Source organism: Bos javanicus, chromosome 8, assembly GCF_032452875.1.
Source record: "Bos javanicus breed banteng chromosome 8, ARS-OSU_banteng_1.0, whole genome shotgun sequence".
Lineage (NCBI taxonomy): Eukaryota > Metazoa > Chordata > Mammalia > Artiodactyla > Bovidae > Bos > Bos javanicus.
In genome coordinates, this window is record NC_083875.1 from 91,543,381 (window position 1) to 91,569,231 (window position 25,851).

A 25,851-nucleotide genomic window follows, 5' to 3' on the forward strand; every position below is an offset into this window, starting at 1 on the left:
GAGCGACTGAACTGAACTGAACTTACTTTTTCTTTGCTAGCGGAGAAGAAAAGGGGAGAATACATTTGAGAAATATTTAGGAGCTAAAATTCAGAGGACTTGTTAACTGTTAGGTCATGAACACTAGGAGAGATGATCAGTGATTGAACTTATAGAGGTTTCACCGAGTAATATGCAAATTGTAGGAGATTTGACCTAAAAAAAATGATGAATTCTGTCTCAGATGTATGACGTCTAGATGTCTGTAAATATATCAAAGGGATATATGGATCTAAATTCAAGAGTTGTCAATCCTGAAAAATATGGATTTCAGTACTGTTAACCAGGGCAATAAGTGAAATTACATGTATGATACATGAGAGCACGTATGATAAAAAGAGAACCTGAGAAGAAAGCCCTGGAGGGCATCAACATTTAAATAGTTTGTGGAAGAATAGAATCCAAAGCAGTCTTCAAAGGAATAGTCATAAATATCAGAGGAAAATCAAGAGACTGAGGTCACAAAAATCAAGGTTAATGAAATTTAAAGAAGATGGTTTCTGTAACATAGAGAAGTGAAAGTGTTACGTTTGGCATTTAAAAGGTCACTGCTGACTTTTGATGAAAAGAACTTCAATAGAGATGGATGAAGAAGGCAGATTACAGTTGGTGAAGATGAGAAATTTATAGCATAGAGGGCACTTTGTAGACTGGTTGATAAAAAAGGGGAGAGGAAGTTAGGATAGTAGCCAAAAGAGGGATGCAAGAGGGGTTTTTCATAGAGTGAGAGAAAATTGGCTCTTTGGAAGAAGTCGTTGCTGGAGCAGAGAGCAAGATGGACACAAGACCAGAACAGGTGAAGGAGCTGACCCTCGTCTTAGTGTGGCTCTCTCTAAAAACATGCTGAAACATGAGGGCAAGACCAAGTAGTTTCTTGAGGAGTGCAGGAAATAACAGTAGGAAGGTAGAAAAGTGGGACGGGGAAGGAAGCTAGCCAATAAAAGATAAACTCTCAGACCAGCTACCACATGGGCGACTGGTGCTTAACCCCATGGGGAAGGTCTAGGAACAGTGTGAGGTGCATGCCACAGAGTTTTCTCATCCCAAGGGCTGATGCTCAGGCATTTGACTATGACCAGACATTGGTTGAGGAGTTGCTGTTTTCAGGGGTTTTAATTCCCTGCACTTCCCGCCTGCATTACAGGTGGCTGAACACCTACTGCTGCAGGTAAAATATCCCCTGGTGAAGAGATGTTGTAGGTGCTGCAGGGTGGGAAAAAAAAGAAAGTGAAGTCGCTCAGTCGTGTCCGACTCTTTGCGACCCGTGGACTGTAGCCCACCAAGCTCCTCCGTCCGTGGGATTCTCCAGGCAAGAATACTGGAGTGGGTTGCCATTTCCTTCTCCAGGGGGTCTTCCTGACCCAGGGATCGAACCTAGGTCTCCCACATTGCAGGCAGATGCTTTAACCTCTGCGCCACCAGGGAAGCCAGTTGGGCTGAAAAAAGTGAAAAATGAAGTTGCTCAGTCGTGTCCGACTCTTTGTGACCCCATGGACTGTAGCCTACCAGGCTCCTCCATCCATGGGATAGGTCAACTGAAATAGTAAGTCACAGGGCGGAGTGAGTGGAGGCATGCGACTGAGTGGATTTTCCATTACATTTCATGTAATTGGTGTGTGTGTGTGCTAAATTTGACTAATATCTTCATCATATATCAATTTTAAGAGTGAAAATTATGTTTGAATAGTAATCTATAAGGAAAAAACCTTTTCCCCTGTCTTACATATGTAATTAAAAATCTTGAGGTAAAACACCATTTTCAATCTATAGAAGGCATTACTCGCTTTCTCCTAAGTGATCTTGCAAAAACACCTGGCAAAGGAATTGGACTGTGAAAAATCAAAGTTTGTGACTGAGTACATAGAAATTTACATTCATCAGTGAGGTGGGCTAGATATTTTAGGAGTGAGATTGAAGGTGCAAAAAACCCTACAAAATTCATAACCTTAAGTTCAGTCATATAATACTGGGCTCTTATTATAGAGACAAATATAGGCATTAACCTCAAATTTATTTTGAGTTGTGAAAGACATGAGCAGTAGTTAGGCTGTGGTGATGGGTGCCTGTGTGTGTAAGTTTCTTCTAGACTTCTCTTAGATTTAGATCAAACTGAAAATGATTTTTCCTGTACATAATACTAATCACTTTATTCACCCTTTAATGTATGAGTATAGTTACTAAATATGAAAATAAACAATTAAAATATTTCAAAGTGATTGCCTCTCAAAGATGGGGTGTCAGGGTGAAAAAAGGCAAAATGGCAGACTACTAATGGGGTCATAAGTTGGTAGTTTTATTTGGTCTTTTAAACTTGCCACATATATTTATTTTTTCATACAGACTTTAAAAATGTTCTATGGAACAAAGAAGCTAAGAGAAATGAATGGAAAGCAGTGGTTAACCAGAGATGTAGTGCAAAAGAACAAAGTTTTGGGAGGCGAGGGTAATAACATGGCCTCTTCCACACACAAATGCAAAGGAACATGATGCAAAAGACAGCCTTGGAGCAGAGAGGGGCTGAGCTGCTTAAACTGAACAGGACTTGTGTTCCAAGCTGTGTGTTGATAATATAAACTTCACATCTCACTTTCCAGACTGTAATTTAAGATTCTTCTGCAAAGAGGAATTCTTTTGCTTCTTGTGACATAATGGTACCTAAACAAAATGCAAGGCTTTCTATGTCAAGAAAAATGTGGTGGTGGTTTTACCCTTAAGGCTTCACCCTTAGGGCTTTACCCTTAAGAAGTTGGAGTGAGAGTGCCAAGTGTCAGTGAAAAGGCCTCCTGCGAACCTGCCTGAGATTCCTAAAGTGTGTACCTGGGGAGAGCATGAACCTTCTAGAAATAGGCAGAACAAGGACCGAGCCATCGATCCCCCTCTGGGTAGTTGAGAGTTGCCTTTCTCTGTAACTATAGCAGCGTTTTTACATCAAAGGAATGGCTCAAGAGCTGCTTATGCTCGGTTGCTACATGATGCTGAACGGGTTACTCGGTCTTTCTACTCCTTGGTTTCTTTCATAGTAAAATAGGATGGTAATCTCCACTTCTATGGTGGTTATGGGATCACATGAAGTCATCTATGTGAAAGGCTGCCTGGTGATGATATGATGTGTGCTTTTTCCTCTTTGCTTTGAGGGCATTGGTACTTTAGTACTCTTTGATCAGAATGAATGCTTTCACATGAGAAATCCATTTTATCATGGTATTTGGGTCTTCAAACTTTCATCCAAATTTTTTTGTTTCATTTGTTGTAAGTATTATAAATTTCATGATGTAGTTTGAATAGTAAATGTGAGAATTTAAAATATAGCCTTGAAGGATGTTAAAAACAATTGCTTATTTACCATGGACCTAACCAATATCAGCAAAGAGCTCAGGTTTCATGGAGAGCATAAAATTGGACAAATTCCTGGATAAAAGGCTTATAATCCAATTAGCTATCAGGAGTCCATAAATATTTATGCAAAAATCATAGGACTGGAAAGAATTTCAAGTTAAATGCAAATGTGATTTCTACAAAAAAAGTCCTTAACTTCCTTTTTCATTCTAACCTTTTATGTGTGTTCAAAATGTCATTGAAATATTTTTAAAAAATTTTAACCACTTTAGTGTGACAAGTTGTCTGTAGCTGGATGGTTGGCTGGATATAAAATGTTATTCTCCTTCAGCTATTAAAGCTGTCCTTGAAAAAGAATCTCTCTCAATTTCCTTCAAGATCACTTGTACTTCAATAAATAGCATTAAACCTCTTTGCTTTTGGAAATATCACTTCATTAGCATTATTTTTTGCCCTTGACCCTATGGGAGATACAAGTGGGAGGTTCCCAACTGAATTGCATTATCAGTTGAGTATATGTATGATTTTTCTGATCATCAGAGCTGCTTATAAACAGAACAAGCTTCAAGTGTTTTTATTCACTGGAGATGTTCAAATATAGGCTCAGTAAGTGGTAGTTAACATGTTAGCTCAGTTGCCCCAAGATGTTCTGACCCTAGGAAACTAGAGAAGTATTTGGACAAACCTTAGATAAAAGAAGGGCTTCCCTGGCGGCTCAGATGGTAAAGAATCCCCCTGCAATGCAGGAGACCTGGGTTCAGTCCTTGGATTGGGAAGATCCCCTGGAGAAGGGATAGGCTACCCACTCCAGTATTCTTGCCTGGAGAATTCCATGGACAGAGAAGCCTGGTGAACTGCAGTCCATTGAGTCACAACGCGTTGGACATGACTGAGGGACTAACACTTTCACTTTAAATGGAAGAAAGTGTTGGGTTATTGGCCACTTGCCACAGACTTGCAAATCATCACAACTGCCTGCTGATGTCAAGACAGAGAATAGCAGGAAGTCATTAGGTTTACTTTTTATTTTCCTATGTGTCTCCACATACCTTGAAGACCACATAAATAAACTACATTTGTATCCTTGCACTGAGGCCTCCTTGTTGTGTGACCTTTGACAAGTTATGCAATGGTTCTAAGCCTGTTTCTGTATCTGTAAAATGGGGATATGCATAATAGAACTTGCTTTATAAGATTAATGTAGAATTTCTTCTAGAGCCTATTATACAGAGTGAAATAAGTCAGAGAAATATAAATATCATCTACTGATGCATATATATGGAATCTAGAAAGATTATGGTACTGATGAATTTATTTTCAGGGCAGCAATGGAGAAACAGACATAGAGAACAGACCTAAGTACATGGGGGAGGGGAGAAGGCAAAGGGTGAGATGTATGGAGAGAGGAATGTGGAAATTCACAATACCATATGTAAAATAGATAGCCAATGGGAATTTGCTATATGACTCAGGGAACTCAAACATGGGCTCTGTGACAATCTAGAAGGGTGGGATGGGGGGAGATGGAAGGGAGATTCAGGAGGGAGGGGACATGGGTGTACCTATGGCTGATTTTTGTTGATGTATGACAGAAAACCACAAAATTCTGTAAAGGAAATATCCTTAAGTTAAAAAAATTAAGTGGCAAAAAAAAAAAAAAAGATTACTGTGGGGTTTCTTAAGGCAATACTGAAGCTTAGCATGGCCTGACACACAGGAGGCATTCAAAATATGCTATTTATTAAAAGGAGGAGAAAAGAGTGTCTCATAAATGGTTTTTCCCAACCCCAAGACTCCTCACCTCTCTGGAAAGTTACTGCCTTATTTCAAACTGTGTAAAAGTCCTTTTCTGAAATTCTAAGCATAGGATGGGTTCTTGGACTAGATGACTCATGAGGCAGCTTCCTGCTCTGAGACTCTGTTATTTTGAGTATTTGATTCATAGTATTCACTTAGGGTAAATATTTCCATATCTCCCCAAGTAAGAATAGCCTGGCTATCCTGGGTAAGCACTGTGTAGAATGAGGAGCTCACATGAAGAAGGAGATGGAATTCGGTTACATCTGGACCGCTGTGGACCTAGTTTATATCCTAGCTTCTAATACCTGTTAGCTGACAACCACATGAGGCAAGTTGCTTAACCTCTCTGGGCCTCAATACCCACAGCTGTGCAAGGAGGGTAAAATAATATCCAGGAGCTCTGGAATGAAGATGCAGAGAACTTTACCGTGTTATGTCATCCAGCACTGGGTATCCAGGAAACAATCTTTTTGTTGGCTGCAGTTTTCACTTTTTAGCCAGGTGTGTCTGCATGACTTAACACAGCCTGACAGTGTTTTATCCCCACCCCGTAAACAGCAGGAATATCTTCTGCCTGGCCCAAACGTTAGGATGTAAGATTTTTGGATGGCACCCAGTTTGTGTCCATATAAAAGCCCTAAATAAAATGCTTTGGGTAGAAACAGTTTTGGCTCATCCACCAGGCAGTGGCAAAAGTGCCTGGCTTCCTGAGGACAAAGCAAAGGATGCCATGACTGGCTTTATTTGCTGAGGGCAGAACTTTTGAAGTTCTGTGCTGCGGCTGCCATCCACGTTTCTGCAACTGTCTCTTCCCTTTTTTTTTTAAGAGCTGTTGTGGCGAAGTCTTCTTAGCATGATGTGCCAAGTTTGAGGGAAGTTAATTTATTAGTTCATTAAGCTTAGGGCATTCTAGCTTCAGCCTCACCATTGCTTTTGATTTTAGAGTTTGGGGGCTTCTCATATCTTCAGTGTTTGACCTACCACTTTGCCAGCAGTGACCCATCATCGAGTGCTACGTGCTGTGTTTTTACTTCCAGGGCTGCCCAGATGGATTTGCTCTGTGTTGTGGAGAATATGGTTAATTAAGAGCTTCAGGCAGAACCCGCAAGTGCTTTTTAATTTTCCTTGCTGTTTGGTTCATCGCTCCCCTTATCTCATTACCCACGTTTCTCCTCCAATCTCAAGAATGAATTTCCTCCTCATGAAGTCCCGCTGGCTGCAATGTAGCCTGTGCCTGGCTATCTGCTCCACTGCACGTGCTTTCTCTGTGAGGGGAAAATAAAATAGTGAAATTAACTCATATTCAAATCTGAAGGTTTTCTGAAAATAGATGTGAACAAATTAGGCGTCCTGGGAATTAGCCAAAGCTCAGTAATTAATAACCTTTTTAGGTCTGGGTGAATAAGAAGAATGTTTAATAAGTATGGCTAATGTTCTCTACAAACAGTCCATTCTCATTAAGCAGGATAGTATAACGCTGTTTCTCTAATGGGTGAGGGGCAAAAGTAGAAAAGTGACTGCAAGTGAGGGGTGTAGGGAGATTTCTTTGTAAAAACATTTTTATTTGTTTTTATTTTATTTTATTGGCCGCACCCTGTGGTATGCAAGATCTTAGCTCCCCAACCAGGGGTCGAGCCGGTGCTCCCTGCATTGGAAGCACGAAGTCTTAACCACTGGACCACCAGGGATCTTTCATGCCTGGTATGTGCTAATCACTGCACATGTCATGTAATTACCCCTCACACCAATTACTGCAGTACAACCACAATAACACCAAGGAATAGAAAACACAGCAAGTCATGGCGGCTTAATCTAGCTTATGTACTTGGTTCCTTGTGACTGGGGGCCAGATCCAACACCTGTCAGACTCCAAAGCTAGTAGTGTGCAAGGCCTGGAACCTGAGACTTTGTCCTCCAGATGCAGAGTGACATTTACTCGTGTGATGAGGGTTAATGCTGTCCCAGGAAGGAAATCCCTATCCTGGTGGTATTCTAGTGACATCAGGCTGCTGGGGAGGTTGCTAATTAACCTGCCCAGCTTTCACTCTGTAGGTTACACATCAGCAAAGTGCAGAGAGAAAGGGGGACACTTGGTGAGAACACTGGAACAAGGGTGCACTTCATCCCAAAGCTTGTTTATAGGCAGTGAATGTCAGTAAACAGGTGCCTTTGAGGGGCTAAGATTTATCCTTAACTAACTCTGGCTTGGACCACAGAATGACGTCAAGTCCCTGAAGTAATTTTATGATCCTCTGAAGTGTGGAATTTCAGTGAGATAGAGAAGAGGATGAGAGGGCTCCTAAGTATAGTCATTGAAGGTATCTTGGGCCACAACTTGTGAAAGTTCTTGTAAAACTAGGGAAGAACTCCCCTGGTAGTCCAGAGGTTAAGAATTCACCTTCCAATGCAGAGGACTTGGGTTTGATCCCTGCTCAGGGAACTAAGATCTCACGTGCCGGGAAGCAACTAAGCCAGCATTGCACAACTGGAAGGCCCGCATGCCGCAACTAAGACCTCATACAGCCAAATAAATTTTAAAAAAAATTTTTTTAATAAAACCAGGAAAAGCTTGGGGCTTGCATTAGGGGATCACAATCCCTGGATGTCGAATGAAATATAAAAAGAACCAGCATGTTAAAGAGCAAACTAACTGTTAGCTAGCAAGCTGGGACCAGGGATGTAAATTAAGCCCTTTGCTTCCCTTTTCATTTTTCTGGAGAAGAAAATGATACAGTTACTGAGTACACAAAGTTTAGGATCAGATACCTAGGTTATAAATCCCAGCTTGAAACCTGTGTCATATGTGATCCTGGGCTCTGCTTAAATTCTCTGTAACTGTTTTCTCCCCCAAAAGATCCAACAATGAATTGTATATTTCATAGAGTGGTTATAAATATTAAGTGAATTCTATATATAGTTTGCTATTACTTTCATCCTGACCTTTTGACACCTTTATAAATGTTTCTGTTAAAAATGGGAAGGTAGAAAGGATGGAAAAATTTAGTGGATTTTTAAAGTAACTTTACCAAAAGGACAGGTGACTCTATGGATCTGAAATTGGATCAATAGTTTGAGTTCATTCATTTTCCTTCTAATGTGAAAAAATATTCATGAATTGACTCTGCTTTAATCACAGGGTCTTCACAGAAGACTTGACATGTTACTATAGCCAGCATTTTGCTGACTGCCCACTTGATGCCCAGCTGGGCATCTCACACTGATGATGTGAGAGGAGCGGGGGTTGGAGCTAAGACAGCCTGGTAGTCACCTCCTGCACATTTCTCTGGAATAACCATAAATACTTTCTGTATATTATCATTTAGCACTGGGCTAGATGCTGTGAGGGAGTTTATAATCTGGAAGAAAAGATAACACATTTGCTCATTGGAAGTTAACTAAGAATTTTGGGGTGAAAGATGAAAATGAGAATACAAAAGGAACCATGGGCTGGGAAGGGTCTTATTGTCATTTAGTCACCAAATCGTGTCTGATTCTTTGCAACCCCATGAAGTGCAGCACACCAGGCTTCCTTGTCCCTCACTGTCTTCTGGAGTATTGTCAAACTCATGTCCATTTACTAAGTGATGCCATCTAGTCATCTCATCCTCTGTCGCCCCCTTCTCCACCTGCCCTCAGTTGTTCCCAGCATCAGGGTCTTTTTGAATGAGTCAACTCTTTGCATCAGGTGACTAAAGTATTGGAACTTTAGCATCAGTCCTTCCAATGAATAGTCAGGGTTGATTTCCTCTAGGGTTGACTGGTTTGATCTCCTTATAGTCCAGCAGACTCCCAAGAGTCTGCTCCAGCTCCACAATTCAAAAGTGTCAATTCTTCAGCACTCAGCCTTCTTTATGGTCCAGCTCTCACATCCTAACGTTGCTTCTGACCAAACACCAAATCAATGGTTCATATAGTAAGCATGCACAGCTTATGGGCAGATCAAAGCATGATTGTTGTGAATGACTGACTTATTTAATTGTGTCCTAAAGGATGCAGAGGAGTTGGAAAGGCAAAAAGAAAATAAGAAAGGGCATTTGCATATGTTAAAGGATCCCAACTTATTTAAGGAACGGATTTGCAGTAAGTTACTGGTTTTGTTGTTTTAGCACTGTATATTTTTAATTTATTTTTTAACTGGAATATAATTGCTTCACAATATTATGTTAGTTTCTACTGTACAACAATATGAATCAACTGTATGTATACATGGACTTCCCAGGCAGCACTAGTGGTAAAGAACCCATCTGACAATGCAGGAGACATATAAGATGTGGGTTCGATCCCTGAGTTGGGAAGATCCCCTGGAGGAGGGCATGGTAACCCATTCCAGTGTTCTTGCCTGGAGAATCCCATGGATAGAGGAGCCTGGTGGGCCACAGTCCATAGGATCACAAAAGAGTCGGACATGATTGAAGTAATTAGCACAAAAGCATGCACACACATAAGTATACATATATCACCTCTCTCTTGAGTAAGCACAGTATTTTCAAATGAGATATTGTGAGGTGATTCTCAAGAATTGTCTGTTCCATGCTGTGCTTGATTCTGGGCCAGATGAAGGCTGAGAGGACACAGTTGGGACTCAGGAGGAAAGACTGAAGGAGAGGCTGCTGCTGATTTAACAGGAGGGGAAACAAAGCTATTCATTACCCCTGGAGGCAGCACAAGTAAGGTAGTACTCGGGATTTAAATTTAAAAAGGCATTTAAATATCCCCACCACTCCTATTTTAATCTATAATTAAATCTTATTTGCTCCTCTGATCTTTTGAGTTTACTGACCTGTCTGTGTCTGTTGCCTGAGCCTGAACCCCAGCTACCTTCTCCTTTTATTTAGAGATAGCAGGATCCTTCCATTGGCCACCTCACCACAGTCACTCTTGCCCCACTCTCCCAAACCATTCTCTGTATCCTGAGCTGTCTTTAGTAAAAGCAAACAGTTCTATTTTCAGTTTTTTAAGGAATCTCCACACTGTTCTCCATAGTGGCTGTACTAGTTTGCATTCCCACCAACAGTGTAAGAGAGTTCCCTTTTCTCCACACCCTCTCCAGCATTTATTGCTTGTAGACTTATGGATTGCAGCCATTCTGACTGGCGTGAAATGGTACCTCATAGTGGTTTTGATTTGCATTTCTCTGATAATGAGTGATGTTGAGCATCTTTTCATGTGTTTGTTAGCCATCTGTATGTCTTCTTTGGAGAAATGTCTATTTAGTTCTTTGGCCTGTTTTTTGATTGGGTCATTTATTTTTCTGGAGTTAAGCTGTAGGAGTTGCTTGTATATTTTTGAGATGAGTTGTTTGTCAGTTGCTTCATTTGCTATTATTTTCTCCCATTCTGAAGGCTGCCTTTTCACCTTGCTAATAGTTTACTTTGATGTGCAGAAGCTTTTAAGTTTAATTAGGTCCCATTTGTTTATTTTTGCTTTTATTTCCAATATTCTGGGAGGTGGGTCATAGAGGATCCTGCTGTGATGTATGTCAGAGAGTGTTTTGCCTATGTTCTCCTCTAGGAGTTTTATAGTTTCTGGTCTTACGTTGAGATCTTTAATCCATTTTGAGTTAATTTTTGTGTATGGTGTTAGAAAGTGTTCTAGTTTCATTCTTTTACAAGTGGTTGACCAGTTTTCCCAGCACCACTTGTTAAAGAGATTGTCTTTAATCCATTGTATATTCTTGCCTCCTTTGTCAAAGATAAGGTGTCCATATGTGTGTGGATTTATCTCTGGGCTTTCTAGCCAGTCCAGGTTTGATGCACGGTACTGGATGCTTGGGGCTGGTGCACTGGGACGACCCAGAGGGAGGGGAGGGGAGGGAGGAGGGTGGAGGGTTCAGGATGGGGAATGCGGGTATACCTGTGGCAGACTCATTTCGATATTTGGCAAAACTAATATAATATTGTAAAGTTTAAAAATAAAATTAAATTAAAAAAAAAAAAGCAAACAGGAGCATGACTGTTTTGTTCCTTAAAGCCTTTCAAAGTTTACCATTGTTCTTAGAACAAATCTCAAACTTTTTAGTGTGTGTCCCCAGCCTTGCACCATGAGCCCTTTCATCCCAGCCCTCATCGTGTGTCCATTGCCAATGCTGTGTGTTGCAGCTGTGTGGCCATGCTTTCTCTCATTTCAGGAAGTTCCCCTGTTCTATTCCCTTTGACAGGAATACAATACAATCTTTTCTGTATCCAAGATCACTTCTTTAGGGACGACTCTCCTGATCCCTATACTATGTTGGGTTCCCCTTTAGGTCCTGGAGAGATACTGTCTTTACCTCACTTGTAATTATTCTCTGTCCTCTCTCCAAAAGACACTTAGGGTACAGATCAGATCAGATCAGATCAGTCGCTCAGTCGTGTCTGACTCTTTGCGACCCCGTGAATCGCAGCATGCCAGGCCTCCCTGTCCATCACCAACTCCCGGAGTTCACTCACACTCACGTCCATCGAGTCAGTGATGCCATCCAGCCATCTCATCCTCTGTCATCCCCTTCTCCTCCTGCTCCCAATCCCTCCCAGCATTTGAGTCTTTTCCAATGAGTCAACTCTTCGCATGAGGTGGCCAAAGTACTGGAGTTTCAGCTTTAGCATCATTCCTTCCAAAGAAATCCCAGGGCTGATCTCCTTCAGAATGGACTGGTTGGATCTCCTTGCAGTCCAAGGGACTCTCAAGAGTCTTCTCCAACATCACAGTTCAAAAGCATCAATTCTTCGGCACTCAGCCTTCTTCACAGTCCAACTCTCACATCCATACATGACTACTGGAAAAACCATAGCCTTGACTAGACGAACCTTTGTTGGCAAAGTAATGTCTCTGCTTTTGAATATACTATCTAGGTTGGTCATAACTTTCCTTCCAAGGAGTAAGCGTCTTTTAATTTCATGGCTGCAGTCACCATCTGCAGTGATTTTGGAGCCCAGAAAAATAAAGTCTGACAGTGTTTCCACTGTTTCCCCATCTATTTCCCATGAAGTGGTGGGACCGGATGCCAAACCAGGAGTTGTGGTGAAACTTACGTCCTGGTCACTGGAGAAAGATGATAAACATAATGAATAAATTATGGTATATGATGAATGACATATATAAAAGAGAAAATAGACTAGAGTAAGAAGGATGAGATGAGGAAAGCAGGCTCCAGTATTGAAAAGAATGGTCAGCATATTTCCATGCCATATGCAAATTAACTCAAGAAATATTATAGTGTTAAATGTAAAAGTTAAGACCATAAGTCTGCATAAAGCCTGGCATGCGTTAATAAGTTCTCAAAACATATTTATCAAGGAGACTAGCAGACAATATTATCATTGTTGTTATACTCATTCAAATTCTAAGTTTGGGTCAGGTACAGAATATGTGCAGCCTTCTCTGGTTGCACAACAGGTAAACCAAGGCTTGCGCCAGGGTTGTCTAATCCTTCTCTGAAATCTCCTGTGCTAAAAGGGGATTCCCTTCAATGCTTTTTTCTGTCTCCTGTGAGACCCTAACAGGGTCCAACAGAGCTAATTAATTACCCTGTCGTGAGGGCATAGGGACTTCCTTGCAGTGATTTCTGAGGGCACCCGAAGATTGAGCAGGCCTAATGATGAAAACAGAATCATTCCGTTCCAGAGAGTTGATGTGGGGATAGATTGGATATCTGAACTCCTGGATGTTTCTGTCTCTGTCTGTCTCTCTCTCACACACATGCACACATGCTCTTTCTCTCCTTGTCTTCTCAACAACAAACAGCTTGGCTCCTGGGCAACTTAGCTTTAAATTGGAAAGCGCAGCCTTGCTTGGCAGAACAACAGTATCACAGCCTTCCCGTTGCTCAGAACAGCTTGTGAGATACATCCCTGCAGGCAAGACCATAAAGGGCTGTCTAATGTCCTGGAACCACCACCCCCAAGAGGACTCTTCTGTGCGGCTTCTTTAGAATTCTAGTCTGCGGGGCATATCTTCTCTTCCCCAGCAGTTTCTCATGCTGGACTTGAACTTTTTGCTTCTTTCCTCTCCATTTAATTAGTGATCTCATCTCTTCGATCATTAGAAACTCACAGTGGCCGTGGAGATGGAAATCAGAACCAAATTCAAAGGGAAATGCAGGAACCAATGACTTGGAAGTCTGAAAAAGCACTCTAGTCCCTCTGACCTTAATAACATAACACATTCCCTTGGCCACTTTACAGAGGTCCCAGTTCAAACAGGCACTCCTATTTACCTCTCCTCCCTGTGAATCTCAAAAAAATTTTTAAAAGACTAGATTGAAGCAGTTCTTGCATGGTTCTGAATATGTATTACTTAGATAACAATCAGATCAGATCAGATCAGTCACTCAGTCATGTCCGACTCTTTGCGACCCCATGAATCGCAGCACACCAGGCCTCCCTGTCCATCACCAACTCCCGGAGTTCACTCAGACTCACGTCCATCAAGTCAGTGATGCCATCCAGCCATCTCATCCTCTGTCGTCCCCTTCTCCTCCTGCCCCCAATCCCTCCCAGCATCAGAGTCTTTTCCAATGAGTCAACTCTTCGATAGCCACTCTTTTGTTATTGTTGTTCTGTTGCTAAGTCATATCCGACTCTTTGAGACCCCATGGACTGCAGCATGCCAAGCTCCTCTGTCCTACACTATCTCCTGAAGTTTGCTCAGATTCATGTCCATTGAACTGGTGATGCTATCTAACCATCTGTCTCATCCTCTGCTGCCCCCTTCTCCTTTTGCCTTCAATCTTTCCCATCATCAGGGTCTTTTCTGATGAACTGGCTCTTTGCATCAGGTGCCAAAATATTGGAGCTTCAGCATCAGTCCCTCCAATTAATTCCAGGGTTGATTTCCTTTAGGATTGCTTAGTTTGGTCTTCTTGAAGTCCAAGGGACTCTCAAGAGTCTTTTCTAGCACCACAATTCAAAAGCATCAATTCTTTGGTGCTCAGCCTTCTTTATGGTCCAACTCCCACAACCGTACATGGCTACTGGAAAAACTGTAGCCTTCGTAAGTCTTGCCGACTCCAGTGTTCACCCACCATCACCTATCTTATATTCTGTAAGCAAAAGCCAATGAAGTGAACCTAAGCTACTTAGCTTGCATCGAACAATCCAGTGCCAGTCTTCTAGAGATAGAAGAAACTTGCCCAACCATAACTCCATGTCATAGATATGGTCTGGGCTATTCTACTCCATACTTTGCTCTTACCAGTCCTAACACCTAGAAATCCATCTGTCTCCTGGGCAGGTTCATAACTTCCTGTCCTCATCAGTTCACCTCAGATATCTTCCATGGAAACAGTCTCTTCTTCCTATGAATTTTCATCATTTATGTCATTTTATAAGTAGGCTCTGCACTTAACTGCATTTGCATTCTTACTAGGTTGTAAGCGACTGGCTGTCAATGTCTGTTTTACCCATTTTTGCATTATTCAAAGCCTAAGACTTTGTACCTAGTAGATACTTAATAAAGCCTCATTGATAAGTGAATGGACAAAATGGCATCTCTTCTCAATGTTTGTCTTCAAAATCGTTTAGTAAAAGGTGTTATGGTATTAGGTACATCAGAGCCTTTCTAAAATACAGTCCATTTTAGGACAAACTGCAGCATAGTGCAAGTTGATTGCAAATCTGATCAATGGGCAATTTTCACTGGAATGATGTGAGAGACCGCAATAAAACAATCTTTGCCTTTAATATAGTCAGTCCTACAACAGATCATAACATCATTACAAATTTTGTTAACTTCACTTGCTTTTGAAATTATATTTGAAGTTTAATAACTAGAGCCAGATGCAGGAGAATATAAATACATCCAGTTCCCGACTTAATATGGTTGGATTTAATACTTTTCAACTCTGTAATGGTGTGAAAGCCATTCTCAGCAGAAGGGCTGAAGATCAAACTGTGATCTTTTCCAGGGCGAGCAAATGAGGTATAGTGTCTTCTGATGTTGGGCAAGATCCTGAGCTGCAGCTCCGTTTGCCGTACGATCTCAAGGATAAACAACTGATACACTTACAACCAGTTTGTACCCATACAAGCATTTTCTTTTTCATACTCAGTACAGTATTCAGTAAATTAACTGAGATAGTACTTTATTGTAAAGCAGGCTTTGTGTTAGATGGCTTTGCCCAACTGCAGGCTAATTGTAAGTGTTCTGTAGGCTAGGCTATGCTAAGATATTTGGTAAGTTAATGTGAATTAGATACATTTTCTACTTAGGCTATTTCCAGTTAATGATGAGTCTATCAGGATGTACTTCCACCATAAATCAAGGTAGATCTGTACTTAATTATATTTAAAAATCATATTCACTACTTTATAAGAGCAATTCAGCATATTCCCTACCTCTTTTCTTTAGAATTTAAGCTGTGAGCACAACATTTGTCTGGAACTTTCCCTATCTTTAAGCCTTTCTGAGGGGGAAGTGTGTGTATGTGTGTGTCCATTCCAGTCCGCGTGTGTGCACACACACGCACATGCATGCACACTTCTGGTTCTTGCTCTGATGCTTCAAGGTTTCAGTTTAACTGAGCATCAAAACCTCATTTCGTTCTAGCCTTTGATTTTATTGAAAGAGACATTAACTTCTGCTTGGTAATTAAAAGTTCTTTGAGTCCTGCTACTCCTCCAGCTTTTTTCTTGTTGTTGTTCCTTTTTCCTAGTGGAAATTAGGGGTAAACAGTATCAACTGAATTGAATTGAAAAAGAAGTTAGGGACTGACCTTCTGGTCTGGGCACTGTCTTGTTGTCTGTTGAGCAATTCTGATAGTGGCCCATCAGATGGCCCTGGGTCCTTGTTCCCGTCAGCAAGTTTGACATTCATGAGCTCTCTGCTTTCCTCCAGCTGTCTCAGGTCGCCTGCTGAGCTTTGTGGTCTGAGTCATCCTTGTGCTCCTTGTTTTTAGAAGATCAGTCTATAACAGAGTTGGCTTACTTTTGGATAGATTTGGATTCTTTTTTTCCAATTTAAACTTTTACCTTGGAGGCATGTACCTTTTAAAGCAGCCGTCTGAAGCAGTTTTGTTATGTTGTTTTCTTTTTTTTTTTTTTTTGCCTTTTTTTTTTTTTTTACTTTACAATATTGTATTGGTTTTGCCGTACATCAACATGAATCCGCCACGGGTGTACACATGTTCCCAATCCTGAACCCCCCACTCGAAAGTACCAGAGGTGGAATCTAGTGGAATGATTTCCCCTTTCAATTTTACATTTTAAAATGTGTTCTGGTTTATGTTTTGATTTCTAGGACTTTCAGACACTTTATTCTTCATTGCTTTTTTGGGTCCAAGGTATAGTGGGTCTTAGCTAGTTGAGGTGGGTCAAATGTCTTGACCCAAGACCTATGCTGTTGAGTTCATGCAGGACCTGGAAAGGACTGACCAAGACCCAGATGAGGGCTGGGTCAGGAGTAAGGAGTGGACCCAGGGCAAATGTGAAATCAAATGACAGAGCTGAGTGGCTTAGGCACACTGTTAGTGTCAACTTTGACTGTGCACATACCCAATGTGCAGGGTCTGTGCAAATTACTAAATTTACAGTGCTGAGCAAGGCAAACATTCCTAGAAAAGAGATATTAGGCAATTGCACAATACGTACTCTGAAGGAGCATGACAGTGTGTAATAGAACTGAACCAGTCAAGGCAATTAAGGAAACTTTCCCATTGAAAATGGTGTTTAACTGCAAATCTGAAAGTGGGGCAAATACTGGAGGAGGAAAAATTCTCCATGCTGGAGTGCATGAGAGTCCAGAGGTGAGAAAGAGCTTAGGATGTTGCTAAAACTGAGTGAGTGGCTGGAGTACTAGGAGGCTGGGGATGGGCATGAGGTGAAGATTGTTACAAAATGAGACTAGAAAGATGTAACATAGTCAAAACAAATTAACAAGCTCAGTCATTAGCCAGGCCATCTTCTGCCTTCGTTGTGAGAGGCCCATCACTGGTACTCCAAGGTGTCAAGTCATCCTCTAGTAGCCAGGGGCAGTGATTGTCTTGCAGACCATCCATTCAGGACTAGGGCTAAAGTGTGAACCAGGTATAACTTGTGGGTTCAAAGGACTCACCTAGATAAATGGGCATCTGAGTCCTAGTTACTGGGTGAAGTTCAGACAGGAGTGTGCAGGCAGACCTGAAAAGAGATTGAGGTATGAGAGAAATTCATCAGATTTAAGCAGCAGGAACAAAGCTAACGGCTGGTCATACAGACCTAGCCAATGTTATATGGGAGCCCAGAGGGAACCTGGAATTATCCGCGGGTCTGAGAAGCCACTCAAGACCAATCTGGGGCCCTGGCATCCTCACAGACCCCCTACCCCCACAAATTTTTATTTTGTAAAGATTTGACTGAACTCTAGAGTTCCTGTATTGTAGGTCTCCTGTTCTTTGTATCTCTGCCTGATGCTGGGCTAGCTCAAGGGCTGGACCATGGATCCAGCTGTGAGTAAGGCACTGTGGAGGGGAGAGACTGGACAAAGAAAGAGGGTGTCAATGCTACTCTCCTTAATGTAGGGTTTTCACTTTGTCATTTTTCACAAGCTTTGAAAAGCATCTTTACAAGCTTTGAAAAGCATCTCTCAAATTGAACAGAGTACAGCATTTCTCTTGAAAATCTAAGTAGTACAGTCTTAAATCCCACATCATCTTGTGATGAAATCTCTTTTACACTCATCTACAATCTCATTTGATTTATTCCTGTCTCTTAATGTCTTAGTTGCTTAAAAAAAAAAAACAAAACAAAACATAGTTAGGTTTTCCAGCTTTGAGAAATTAAAGGCCTACTGAGATGCTGGTTGGAGATAATGTACTGAATAGAATTGATCCAGAACAGTGAGGGGCAGCTCAGAGCCACCAGGGAAGTTAATGCCTATTTAACATGTGTTAAAGATGAGCTGGATTAGGGGATTCTGGCTCACCCTTAGTACAGGGGAACAAAATGAAATGTAACTGGCACAACTCATTTTTTGCCTTTTAATTTTCCCTTTTCTACTCTAATCCTCTCTGCCATACCTCTAATTAAGATGTGGATCATGTAGAAAAAAGTCCTATTTTTCCCCTTGCTAGACATAATCTCATTTCAATCCTACACCAATCCAATTTTGAATAAATCCTAGAAAGTTTCACCACATTGAGTGTTGTAAAACTCACTCAGAGGTTCCTTTGATGTGACCTGAGTCATGGATATTCTTGTTTCTGAGGCCCCCTGATACTGGGGAAAAACAAGTCATTCAGTGGCCCAGAATCTCAGTAAATTTTCAGTATCCTATAACAAAGGAAAAAAAAACTCTGTAAGGAATACTTGTGGTCCCTGGATAAGGAATGTTTTCATATCAGAGTTATTAGTTAACCTAAATTGAAGTCTTCTACCTTCTCTCTGATGAGTTAGGTGTCTTTTCATTTGGGTTGGTGGGAACAGGAAGTATTCTTGGCCTTGTGTGAGCCCTGATGATAATTTCACTCTAATCCTTTTGAATGGTTTCCCTCCCGGCCTTAGCTAGTTTCTCCCATGCTCATTAGTACTCTGCCAAAAATTCGCAGAGACCCCCAAACTTTTTGGCACCAGGGATAGATTTCATGGAAGACAGTTTTTCCATGGACTGGGGGTTGGAGGGTGTGGTTTCAAGACGATTTAAACACATTGCATTTATTGTACACTTTATTTCTATTACCATTACATCAGCTCCACCTCAGATCCTGGAGGTTGGGGACCCCTGCACCTAGGGGACCCTCAGCAGGGAACCCAGCTCTCTCTGTGCAGAACTCTCCTCTCTGGTCCTCTCCCTTGTGAACTCCAGTCTCTTGGGCCTCCCCACATTCCCAGTGCTGTCTGCTCAGCTCAGGGAGACCACAGGCCATTCTTCTGGGTTTTCCTCTCTGTGCCCTGGGCTGGAGACACTCTCCAGGCAGTAAGCGAGGGCAATTGTGGGGCTTGCCTCTGTTTGTTCCCATCTTTCAGGGATCACTGCCCTTCATTGCCTCACAGCCAATGTCTTGAATACCATCGGCTCATTTATTTTGTCTCTATTTTTCAGTTATGCCAGGCATGAAATCCAGTCTTAGTTACTTTCGCTTGGCTGAAAGCAGAATCCCTCCAGGGCTATTTTAAGGTTGTTTAAGCTTGTTTTTGACACTCACTTTTTGAGACCTCACTCTATACAAAGATAAACACATAATGAATCATCTAACAGTACATCTTTATTTTGTGGCAAAATGAAAAGACTTTTATGACTTTTTCTTTGGAAATTATTTTTCTGAGTCACTAATTTTACAATTAAAGGTTCTTTGCAAAGGAATTTTTAGAATAAAGAATTTTGCCTATAAATCACTTTCAGATTGCTAACAGTAAATTGAGTAATGAAATTGCAAGAATTTTACATTTTTAGGTATGTATGTACATATTTATTGGATTTTACAGAGCTTTAGTGCCCTTTTTGTTTATTTCTTGTATATTCTCATGGACTGTTAAATAACTCGTCAGCCCTAGGAATTGGGCCTAAAGGCCTCAATGTATAATACAGCCCTGCTTTCTTTAGAGGTTCAAAGTGGTAATAATACCACTTATAATAGCTTTATTATCACTCTAGTGATGGTCTCTGACATGAGATGCCCTTTGTTTCCCCCCCAGATGCGGATAAAACATCTCAGCAATTTCCATATTTCCCTCTGTTAGGTACTAAACAGCAACAGGTTTGTCCCCTTGTGCTAAAATGTGGCCTTTATCCTTAGTGAAGAAAGAGCTTCATCAGCTCAAAATTCTAATGTCCTAGGGCCTCTGCTTTCGATCCTTTAAAATTAATGGTTCTCCCCGCAGTCTGTCTCCATCCCCTGCTCCCTCCCACCTTGGAGGGGAATAACTGGCAATGTCTAGAAGCATTTTAAGTTGTTACAGTATTTGAGGAGGAGGGTTGCTACCATTGGCATCTTGTAGGTAGAGGCCAGGGATTTAACTAAACATCTAATGATGCTCAGGACAGCCCCTCACAACAAAGAATTATGAAGCCCACAATATTATTCAACAGTGACGGGGTTGAGAAACACTGTCCTGAATCAGTGTGGCCTCAGAGTGCAGAATTCTTGGGGTTACTCATAAAAATACCTTTTTGGTGGCCTTGTTGTTACCTGTTTGTTTTTTAGACTTTTGTTTTAGTGAACTCAATAAATTCATATCATCCTAACTTTGAAGGGAATCACCACAGCATTTTGAGCAAAATTAGCTTAAAATATTCTGTATAAAAAAAGCAAGATCTAGCATCCCTAAAATCATAGACTCTGGGCTGCTGAGAAGAACCTCAGGCTGTGACTTTGGCCACTGAAAATATTGGATTCACATCAAGGCTGTGCAGAAGATCCACTGAATCATGGGGACTCTTTCTCAAGGGCATTTTTGTTCCTTGCTGTTGATACTTTATTTGACTGGTCAACTGGAGCTAACTTTGCATAACGTAGAAATCGGTGAGGTTTATCCTCATCTATCTATGACTGTGCTCCATCCATATCCATTCTGAGTCTCACTGAAACAGATTCTTTATAATCAGCCATTATTTGTGCATTTGTCCTAGATTGACTAAGAATTGTTACACTCTTCATGAGCAAAAGGGAATTACATGGAAAATCCAGTGGAAACACATGAGATGTCATTGACTCCTTTATTGGACAGGTCTGATTTTTAATGTCCCTACTGCCTAGAAATGAAGAGCTCTCAGTTAATTAGTAGGAAACAGTAGTCTGTCAATATTCTCTTTTTTTCCCCATGCTCCTATCTGGTATATAAATGGACCAACCTTATATTTCTTATCCTTGAGGTCTTCTAACTTCTGAGTTTGTGCATAAAATTCTACATGTACATAAACAAATTTTGGTAACACCTTGAATGTTTTCATACATTTGAGCTGGTGGTGTTTTTATCTTTGCAAACATATGTTAAGTCAATTTATATCTTTGGAGCCTTAGCTCTTGCTGTTCCCGTTAGCTAAAAATACTTCACTTGTCCTCCTCTGTTAGGGGAGCAGCTACCTTTATTTTAAACAACATAAATAGCCTTCTCCTCTAAGAAACTTTTCCTTAATTTTTCCCAACGAGGACTATCTCATTACGATTGTGGACTCTAAGCAATTTTGCCTTCGTGGGCCCCTTTCTCTATTAAAATTAAAATTTATATTTTACAGTTGAATTAGTGTAAAACTGAATTTAATAATACATTAAATATTCTTGTACCTAACCTAAACACTTATTATTTTAAAAGAAATTAAACATTTTCAGAGGCTCCCAAAAGTATTGTGGGTCCCAAACAGTGTATCTACTCTGCCAATTGGATAACTCCCTGACCTCCAGAGTTAGAATTGGTCATCCATGCTGCCATTATCCCTCTTATAACTGATTGAAAAATATATAAACAAATATAACAGCTTTTTCTTGATGACTATTAGCCCCTTAAATATGGAGTGTTTGGTTAATTCATTACTTCTAATTGTGCCTAATGGGATACCAGGCATGAATTAGGGACTCACAAATAAACAAACAAATGTTGCTATTCTGATATTTTGAAACCTTGGGCACAAAAAGACTCAAATTCATGAGGACACAGCAGGGCTGGGCTACATGAGAGCTTTGGTCCCTGCCGTTGCGGTGCTCCTTTAAAAAGACTTCTAACAAGTTCTTCTGAAAGGATGTAGTAACATGTACTTTCCCCATTCCTCCCACTAAATCAACCAAAAATCTTGAATGTTACATGTAAACAGACAAAGCTCAGAGGAAGGGATGGTGGACTGGTGGAGGCTTCACATAAGAACCAGCACAATATTGAGTTCCCAGGATTTCCTTTTTGCCTCGTATCTCAGACTGGATATCAGAGAAGCTAGCAAACTGGGATACTGATACTCTCAGATGAAACAGACCCAAGAAAATCTGCTGCTTTTCTAGCCAAAGCACTGGGAAAAGGGCAGCTTAGCAGTGCAGAAAACTTTTAGAAATTAACCCTTTGACTATATCCAAAACCACAGAAAAAAAAAACTGCAGTCCTACCTCTATCTCTATCAGCAAAGGCTATGCAGAGACCCTGGACTTCTGCCCTTGCCAGGCTATAAGCAGACTCCTCCAAACTTCTGCTGGGGTTGTATCAGAGAAGGCCAAGTAGGGAGCCAAGACTTTAATTCACACTGGCCAGCAACAAGTTGGCCCCCACCCCTGTTCCGGTGTCAGGGGAGAACACAGGAAGAGCCTAGACTTCAACCCCCATTAGGCGGTAATGAGGCACCCCTGCTTCCTCCCCACTGGAGTGGTATCAGAGTGGGCCTAGTGGAAATTCAGTTTTACATTACACAGCATTAGCAAAACCACAGGGTCAGTGGAGGCCGTGTGGGGAGCAAGAAAGAGGTACATACCCTCTCCCAGCCCTGGTGGTATCAGTGGGCCTTACTGAGGAGCCTGAACTCTCCTCTTGCCTAGTGAACGGGGCCACTCACCAACTAGCTATCACAGGGGGCCAGGGAGAGGACCTGGACTTCCACCTTCATGTGGCAGTAACAAGGTGACATCCCTGTATCTACTGGAGGAGTGTCAGAGGAAGTATGAAAAGACATAAGCTTTCAACAGGATCTTTAGTCTTATAATGTAACAACCCAAGGTCAATAAAAAATCACTCTGCATACCAAGAACCAAGAAAATGGCAAACTGAATAAGAACAGATCATTAACAGACACCTAAGTCTAGTCAAGGCTATGGTTTTTCCAGTGGTCATGTATGGATATGAGAGTTGGACTGTGAAGAAAGCTTAGCGCCGAAGAATTGATGCTTTTGAACTGTGGTGTTGGAGAAGACTCTTGAGAGTCCCTTGGACTACAAGGAGATCCAACCAGTCCATTCTGAAGGAGATCAGCCCTGGGATTTCTTTGGAAGGAATGATGCTGAAGCTGAAACTCCAGTACTTTGGCCACCTCATGCAAAGAGTTGACTCATTGGAAAAGACTCTGATGCTGGGAGGGATTGGGGGGCGGGAGGAGAAGGGGACAACAGAGGATGAGATGGCTGGATGGCATCACTGACTCGATGGACGTGAGTTTGAGTGAACTCTGGGAGTTGGTGATAGACAGGGAGGCCTGGTGTGCTGTGATTCATGGGGTCGCAAAGAGACGGACACGACTGAGCTACTGAACTGAACTGAACTGAAAACAAGAGGATATAGAATTGTCTGACAAAAATTTAAGTGGCCATCATAAAAATGCTTTAATAAATAATTGTAGACATGCTTGAAACAAATGAAAAAATAGTCTCAGTGAAGAAAGAGTTTCAGCAAAGGAATAGAAAACAGAAAGAAAAATCAAATGGAAAATTTAGAATTAAGAAATATAACAACTAAAATAAACTCAGTGGATGGACTTGGCTCAGCACCATATGGGGATGATAGAGGAAAGAATCAGTGAACTTGAGAACAGAATAAGAGAAAATACCCCATCTGAACAACAGAGGGAAAATAGACTGGGGTGGGGATGGGGTAATGAGTCTCCTGGACATGATGGATGGACTGCAACAAAAGATCTAATATTCATGTCACTGGAGTCCCAGAAGGAGAGGAAAGAGTGGGTTAAAAAAGTATTCCAGGAATAATGGCTGAAAATTTCCCCAGACTTGGGAAAAACCTAAACTGATAGATTTAAGTATTAAGAAATCTCTAAGCAGGATAAACCTAAAGGAATCCATACCAAGGCACATTAATAGTCAGAAGACAAAATATATTCTGGTAAGAGACTTGTGTCCAAAATATACAAAAAACCCTTTTATCTTGAAAATATTCAAATCTTTTGTGTTTTTATGATTTGGTTATTTTACAGAAGAAGATAGAATAATGGGCAATAAACACCTAAAAGGATGCTCAATATCATTTGTTATTTACAAAATGAAAACCACAATGAGCTATTATCCCACACCCACTAGAATGACAATGAGAAATGAAAATAAACACAAGATGTTCTTAACATCACTGGATAATGATAATATTGGATACAACCTAATGTTGGATACAGCAAAAATTAGAAACAGCCTACATTTCCACCAGTTGGTAAAGGCTCTATATCCATACAATGGAATAGATCAGTAATAAAAAGGAAAAATTACTGATATGTGAACTATGACATGAATAAACTTCAAAAACATGCTTTTGTTTTGTACAAGAATCCAGATCAAGAGACCACATATTATATGATTCTATTTATTTGAAATATCCAGAAAAAGCGAATCTGTAGAGACAGAGAGTAGATTAGTGACTAGCTGGGCTGGAGAGGGGTGAGTGAGGTGATCATGGGAATGAGAATTCTTTGGGGGTGAAGGAAAAAGCGCTAAAAGTTTTGTGTTCATCATTGTACCACTTGGTAAATTTACTAAAATATCATTGAATTTTACACTTGAAATGGGTGAATTATATGTGAAAGAAACCCCATCATAGTTACTAATTATGTATACTACACAGATACATATGTGTGTGTATATATGTGTGTGTATATATATTTAGTCTTCATACATGTATAAAAAGCTAGGTTGTGTTATGAACCAGAAGAGTGAAGAGAAAGGTGAATTTTATGTGATATCCCAAAGCTTGTGTTGTACTCTCCATTTCATTGCTATTTTTTATGAATTGTATGGAGAGGCCATCTAAAATACTGGGCGTGTCTGATGCCTTTGTTTTTCTGGTGCCCCTACCTACTTCAAGGTGATTAAAAACTTAATTTACTTTTCAGATATAAGGCACTGTATTTAGTTGATACTAACAGCAGGACTCATCTAAATCATAAATACTAACATATCACAACATTATTAATTGGCTATATTCCAATATAAAATAAAAAGTTAAAAATATCATAAATACTGATAAATGAATTCTAAGATACTTGGGTTAAGTAAGGGTAAAATGAAACCAATACATGGTTGCCAAATCAACTCAAATGTGTTCTATTTATGAGTTCCTAATTGTAAAAAATATTATTTATCCCTAAATTATGAAATAGAATGGTGATATAAAAGATTTATTATGAGTATTTTATAACAGATAATATCCAATTTTAATAGAAATATTTTCATAAGGAGAAAGAAATATTTTTTAAAGTTTTATCTTGGAAAAAAGTAAGAATGGGCATAAAGACAGAGTTAAGTTAAAAAACATTAACTCATGACCTTTAAGAAAAAATGCAGCCGGCCAGTTGCATGGGCCAGTAGTCCCTGTACCACTTTTCTTGCCACAGTCCATAAGAACTATGGGAAATCTGACACAGAAACAGAACAAACAAAAAATAATTCTCAGGAGCAGGTACATGAAACATATTAAGTATTGCTTGAATAGAGAATGAAAGGTTTGGTGGAAAATTCTTTTTATCAGGCCATGGAAGTTTCAGAAAAGCCTGGAATCTCTATTTCGTTGTTGTTATTAAGAAGAACCAAAATTAACTGATCTTCTAATACACAACTATTTTCAGTTCAAAGTAGGACAGAAGAGTTCTAACAAATATTTGAAATAACCTGCTGTTGCCCAACTACACCATTCTTATAGGAGAAAGTTTATGGTGTCAATGTTTTGTGTTTAGAACAGAGAGAGAGAGAGAGACATGGCTGAGGGAACCCCGTGAGAGGGATCAGTGATGTATTAATCCATAGTGAATAGCACTGTAGTCAAGGGAGCAAGGGCGAAGAGTGGTCAAGAAAGGAAGTCGGGGATTAGTGCCTCAGTCCTA

The 25,851-nt window shown here is 40.6% G+C and overlaps 1 protein-coding gene across 6 annotated transcripts in view; it reads left to right on the forward strand.

Moving 5' to 3' along the window:
* PLPPR1 (phospholipid phosphatase related 1) overlaps positions 1 to 25,851 on the forward strand; it is a 611,864-nt gene that overhangs the window by 437,775 nt on the left and 148,238 nt on the right. The gene's annotated exons all lie outside the window — the stretch shown is intronic.